The sequence below is a fragment of the Dipodomys spectabilis genome, unplaced genomic scaffold (genome assembly GCF_019054845.1).
Source record: "Dipodomys spectabilis isolate Male_0828 unplaced genomic scaffold, ASM1905484v1 ptg000075l, whole genome shotgun sequence".
Classification (NCBI taxonomy): Eukaryota; Metazoa; Chordata; class Mammalia; order Rodentia; family Heteromyidae; genus Dipodomys; species Dipodomys spectabilis.
Window position 1 is genome coordinate 3,251,747 of NW_024870752.1, and position 7,439 is coordinate 3,259,185.

Consider the following 7,439-nt stretch of genomic DNA (forward strand, 5'->3'; position numbering starts at 1 on the left):
ATTTGGCAATATTTTCTTATAAAGAGTTATAAATTGCCTTTTTGAGTTTAATATATTTCCAATGAGTTGTAATTATTCAACACATCAGTTACTAAGACTTTGAATATGCATTATATTTGATTCTCCTGGGAAAGACAAAATTAAGGACAACTAAATCCAAAGCAGATTTAACGTTCTTTTGACATATATTCCTTAACTCTCTTCTTAGTCAAATTTTCTTCTTTATTTATTTATTTATTTGATTGTGAAAATACTGTGCAGAGGGGTTACAATTACAAGGGCAAGATAATGAGTACATTTCTTATCAAGCATTGTAGCCTCCTCCTTTGTTTTCCCTTCCCATCCCTTCTCATCCTCCCCCCGAACCCCAATCCAATCCTCCCCGTTTCCCCCCCTCCCTCATTCCTTCCATCTATGCCAGATATTGTAAGATTTTTGTAAGATATTTTTTATCTTGTAAGATTTCTCTACTCCAATTTTTGTAATTAGAACATAGTTTAACCTTTCCCAAAGGAAAAATTAGTTATTTTCAAAATATTTTAGAAACATTTTCAAGTTCTCCAAAAATGAAATCAACATTTCATACCCATCCTTCTGTATGGCTTTCTGGGTGAAAGTATTAAAAAATATTTTCTTTCTCAACAGTTAAAATTGTTTGTATACTCATTAGCTTTATGTCAGTTCAAAAAAGTTGTAAAATAAAATATTTGTGACTGGTATGTGAGAGCTTATATGATGCATCATTATCTTTATTTAAAAGTATAAATCTCGTACCGTGTTTAATTTTAGGGTGTACTTTTTAAGTTAAAAAAATAGACACAGAATGGTGAGCTTTGGGAAGAACAAGAATGCGAAATGGAAAATAAGATGAAGTCTGACTTGTGAATATTCATATCCCATTTGATATTGGTATATATATATATAATATTTGATATTGGTATAATTTGAGGAGGGGAAGGAATGAAAAAAATGTTTAAATAGGGATACAGGTTGACCCATTGTAATAATGAGATGTACAAGACACTATGTTGAAAAACAAACTTTACAATTTAGGTGTGTGAGGGGGGAGTGTAGTTGTGGAGGTAAGAGAGAAGGGATGGTAGGGGCAAAACAAAGGAGGCAAAAATGCTTGAGAGGAAATGTACTCATTACCTTGCTCATGTAACTCTAACCCCTCTGTACAGTACTTTCACAATAAAAAACTTGTAAAATAAAAAAAGAATTACCTTCAGAAAATGTGTTAAAAATAACAAAGAAAGAGATGTTCTGCAAGAGTCACACTTAATATTGAAGTTCCACTAATATACATTAAAAAAAGAAATCTTCATGGTATCCATGTATGGATGGATATAAATTTGGAAAGCATTGAGAATTTTGTGATGAATAATGAAACTTTATGATACACAAAACTCAGTGGTTGTTAATAATCTCAAAATAATATCTGCTTTGTTTTCAGAGCAAATAGTAACTTCCTATAATATATATATAATTATAATACATTATAAACATAACTGAAGTAATGAAAGAACTAATTTATGTGAGAGAAATAATGTATTTTGTATAGTTTCACAGACAGAAATATTTCCATTTTCCTTTAATATGAAAGGAGACATTTAAAAACTTCTTTTTGAGTTATACAGGATTTCCCTACATGAGATTATATTTGCCTGAGTTCCCACATGTGAATGTAAGAATAAGCTGCTTGAATTTAAAACACTGAGATAATTAGCATTTCATTTACCCAGAGAGAATATAAAGGTCCTGGTTCATTCACTGTAACACTGCTTTGGCACTTTCCTTGTCTCAGGAGTTAATAACAGAAGAGCACAGATTATTAAACAAAGTGATCTCTACCCTTTTGCTTAAATTCTTTACCACTTCTTTCTACATTATTATTATTTTTTTTTTTTTGGTCGGCCGTGGGGCTTGAACTCTGGGCCTGGGCTCTGTCCCTCAGCTCTTCAGCTCAAGGCTAACACCACTTCCACTTGAGCCACAGCGCCACTTCCGGTTTTCTGGTGGTTTATTGGAGATAGGAGTCTCACTGTCTCTCCTGCCCGGGCTGGATTTGAACTGCGATCCTCAGATCTCAGCCTCCTGAGTAGCTAGGATTACAGGCGTGAGCCACCAGCGCCTAGCTTTACATTATTCTTAAACTACGGTTTATCACTCAAAATTTCAATGAAGCCTCTATATAGATATAGCATGTATTAGTCAAGATTCTTAACGGGGAAATACAGAATGCACACTATCTGGTTCAGAAACTATGTTAAGGATATTTGGGAAGGCTAGGAAATCTTTAAGTAGACTGTAAGTTGGACTTTGTAACCCTGGAACTATAGAGCTTTGACTGATACTAAACCTCATCTGTGGACTCCTCAGCAAGGACACAGTGTTCTGAGACTGGGCACAAGTAAGTGATTTGACAATTCTAGTGGCACCAAAATTTTCATCATCTCTTAGTATGAAGGGCCAAACCACCTTTTCAATGATTCAGATTGAGAACACCATTGTCTCTTTACCATGTTTGTCTTCTGATTGAGCTATTAACCAAGTTCATCTTCCTGCAGGAGTGTAAATTTCAGATCTGCTGACTACATGTCAATCAAACCTAATCTAATGGTTTTCTTTGACTGCCATAAAAAATAGTATACAGAGTCAGTGTCTTGTGTATATGGTAATCTCATTTAGAAAATAGGGGAACAAAAAAAATGATGAGGAAAAGGACAAAGGGTGAACCAATGCAACAGTGATACTCACAAGACACTATGTTGGAATGAACTTTACTACTTGGGGAGAGGAAGTTGCTGGGAGTGAAGCTGAAAGAAAAATGATTGAGGGGGTAACAATGTTCAAAAATAAATGTACTCATTACCTTACATATGCAACTGTAATCCCTCTATACATTATCTTGAAAATAAAATTAAATTAAAAAAAGAAAACATACTATAAAAAATACACATACAAATGTGAAAAGTGCAAAATAGGTTTTACTGGTCTATAGATATCTACAGATGTTACATCACCAGGGAAGAAGCTATTTTCTCATATTTTGCAGTTTCTAGAGGACATCACTATGTTCCTTGATTTTCAGTGTTAATAAGTTGAACCAAGTCCTTCTTCTATTGCCACCTTTCTGGATCTTTTTTCTAATATCCTTGTCCAAGTTTAAACTTCTTATAATTATACTGAAACCACTGGGATAATTGAGGTTAATATTCCTATTTCAAGGCTCAGTGATTAGCAACTTAGATTCCATTTGTTATGTTCATATTCTTTTCTACATAATCGCATACAGTCACAGCTCCTGAAAATAGAACAAAAATGCCTTTAGATATCTGTTCCTGCCACTTCCTCCCAATTCAAGTCCTTTACATGTGTACTCACTTCTTGTCAAGATTCTTAAAAGTCTCAGTTCAAGGCAAGTCTGCCATTGCAACCTTACTGTGAAATCATTCTTCATCTGGAGTAAATTGTGAAACTCAGAAAACACCAACTTTCTAGAGTTGGGATAAATGTCTATAGGATAGAAGTTACAGAGATTCCTGACTCAGAATTGAAGAAACTAAAAAGAAAATCGCATCACAGGTCAAAAGCATTATTTCCAAATTCAGCAGAGCAATTCTATTTTATTTCAAAGTCCAGGAATTATCTCCCCACCTTTAAAGAATTTTTTTGTTTATTTCTATTGTAAAGGTAGTATACAGAGGGGTTAGAGTTGCAGAGGTTAAGCAATGAGTACAATTCTTTCTGAATTTACTTTACTTTTTGTGTGTTTTTGTCGTTTCCCACCACCTATTTTGTATGTGTGTGTGTGACTCTTGAGTCTATTCTGGGAGATTTTATTGGCCCCTGTTGTCTGAGCTCTCTGTGGTTCTGATAGAAAAATATTTGGAATTCTTGTGTTTCTCCCCTGTGCTCCATGTCATATCATGCAATATGCATCACATTATGGCATATAGATATTCATGAATGCATGGATATGCGTTCTATGAAGACTATTTTTTCTATACTTTGAGAATCTCTTCAAGTACTTAGCTGAGCGTTTTCAGATTATGTTCTCCACACAATTGCTGATCAGATTACTTCCACTCTTTCCAAATGTTCCCATTTTCCTTCAGATCTCATAAGCATGACCCTTATCTCTTTCACAGATTTCATGAGTAGCACTCTTAGCCTACATATTTTCACTAATAATCTATTCACAATTATTTAGCTCTGAAATCTAAGGTGCTGTTGGCTTCCTTTATAAAATTTTTAACTTCCTCTGAGTGCTCAGTAGCCATTATTAAGATTCCCTATTTCTACTAACAACCTATAAAAATATAGTCAAGATGCTTTCTAACATGCTCTGCCAAACCTTCCCAGAATGTCTTTATCACCATATCCTGATTTACACCATAGGTAGAAGACATTCTCAAATACAGTAAGGACATGCAAGAGCCTGGTGAATGGAAAATAAGACATTGGTCAATGGCCCGTGCATATGATTTTATTCAGATTCCTACTGTTTTTAGGTAACTAGATCACGAGAAACTGAGAAGCGACATTTTGAGAGGTCGAATTGGGACTCTTTACTGGAAAGCCAGCAAATGCATGTGGACCCTTGACACAAAGACCTGCAGTCTTCAAATATATTAACACTGTTAGAAAACTGAGCCATGAAAGCAGGAGAGGATAGAAAGAGCAGAAAAACAATACCTACAAACCTAATCAATTCCAATGGAGGGGATGCCATGGTGACTGGAGGAGAACCAAGAGACAGGATATACAAAAGACACTGACATGATGGCCCTGAGTTGGTCAGAGCCTCAATAAGGTCAGGACAAGGGGCAGGGGTCACAGAGCTTAAGAGTTCTTGACTCAAGAAGGGTAGGTCCAGTAACTTTAGGTATTCAGGCAGCCCATCACCTGGAATGTGAGACTTTCCCTTCCTTCAACATGAAGACAAAATGGCACCAGTTAAACACCATTTCCTATCCACCACATGGCAAACATGATGCTGATTAAACTTAGCATTCCCACTTCACTATGGCTGCTGTTAACACCATTCTCTAGCTGTAGTGTTTTCTTAGCAATAACATTTGTTTCATAATACATTTCCCATTGAAATATTTATTTTCATCTTTTCTTTACTCATTAATTTTACTTCATCAATATACATTCAAAAGCAGCATATCTCTGTAGGCTAACATGGACAAACATTCAAGTTGCTAGAATAAGTAAATCCAGAACTAGAATTAATAGGAACATTGCTAACAGATATATTTTTGCTATCCTTACTACAAAAGGTTAAGATGACAGTTATACTAAATAGTTTATGTAGTCATCTTTCCAAATGCACATATATGAAAATATTATGCTATGTAGAATATAATTATATATTATTCATTTTTATTTTAAATCTAAATAAATCCAAGGGAATAAACCTTGGTCCCTATCAAAATTTATCTCCTAGGATGGCACTTTTCTTCCTGTTTCTTTTCTTTGTCTGCCCTCTGACCCATATCAGGAGTCCAAAACTCCATTTTTACTATGGACTGTAGAATGTCTATGTGGTGTTAAGTTTTATGCCTTTGAAATCTATAGATCCAAATATCACAAAATGACCTTTGCATAGCTAGATGGAAATATTCACAGTGGATACTCATCACTAGAATCTTGATAACTAAGCTTTTTAATTTGAGAAGATCTAGGCATGAGTAACAGCCTAACAAAAAAAAAAATCATTTTTTATTCTTCCAATGTAGCATACCCAGCATTAAATAAATGTTAGAGATTAGCTCAGTGTAACACTTTACAAAACAATTATATCTTTCTTCAAAGAAATAATACTTATTTTCTAACATCATCAAAATCATTCTGTATTAGCTATGTTCATAATGTTCAGGACAGAGCACACATTCAACTACATTGAATATTTTGAACTCAGGGGCATATATATGTTCAGCTTCATTATCAAGAAGGTCATAGGTGACATGGTTTCTTTACACTTTCTTGAAACAGGATATATATATATATAAAATTTTAAATTATCTGTTCTTGTGGTGATCTTTGGAGATATACATTTTAAAAATTACTCTTCTCTGGATAGGAAGCATGTAAAAATGAAGAAAAAATAATTTAGGTAATTGCTTTCTGTATTGAATCTTATGAGAGTCTACTAGTGATTTTTAAATTGTATTTTGTATGGTTCAAGCTTCCTAATTTTAGCAATAAGAAATTATATTCAGGGTTTTTAAAGTATCTTCTCTATATCCTTGAGAAAAATTTTGATTCTGATGAGAAATAATATAATGTACTAAGGAGAGCATTAGTAAAACAACAATTTCACAAGTAGGTTATATAAGACAACTAGGTTTGGGGAAAAAATGAAAACACATGAAACTACTGATGTTCAAATTCTACCTAAAGTAGAGTGTGGAGCATACATGAGTAGATGCATAGCTATGTATCCAGGGATGGAATGGGAACTTTGAAAGAAACCTAGAAATCATATTTCCCCATAAACCAGTAATGTCACTCAGTCTAGTGGTGTGTAAAATTTTTTCATTACTGGAAGATTTTTGAATTAAATACATTGAGAATACAGAGTGGCTATATGAGTGTTCCAAAACCTAGCTAAGCAATATAAATATTTTGGGGTACATTTCATTTTGGAAACATATGATCACAATTATGTAATATAAATATTAAATGGGTAAATATTATAAGAAATACTTTTAAGATTCTTACTGCTTGGTTAATTGTCTCTGAGTTGAAGAAAATGTTAGAGAAAAAAATTACTGGGACTATGGCTACACTGCTCCTATCCGCCATCTTTTTGTGAGTAGAGTGTTTTTCACTTTGTTTGTTGTCCTTATCTCTCTTCCTTCTCAACTGGGAGTAGATCAAATATTGGACCACAGAGTTAGGGGCAAAGAGACAAGACCTAATTTCTCATCACTGATATTTTAGTGTCCAATACAAGTTCATATGCCTGTAAGGTTTTATCATGCTATCACTGAGAAAGAAACGATCTCAAATCGAAGATTACTGCCCCCCCCAACTAGAACAAATATTAAGTAGAAGAGAATTTTCATGGAGGCAGATCAACAGATTGGAAAATGCCATAAGGATTGTTTCTTAAAGATAAAAAATTTGAGGTGTTTCAGCAAATACAATTTCTCTGAAACAAGGCATTTATTGTAAAGCACAGGAAAGCCAAACTGATGGTACATGATTTTCCTTTAAAAAGATTAATGAAAATAAAATATTTTACATTTTCAATATTTTGAAGATAAAAAAATACTTTTTAATGTAGGGTGCTTCAGGAACAACCTAGATTTATGCTCCTAATTGCTGCCAACCAATTTATTATGTATAGAATAATGCATTTGATGTAAATTATGAGCTGTGTGTGGTGGTACATGCCTGTATTCCCAGTTAGTCTGATGGAG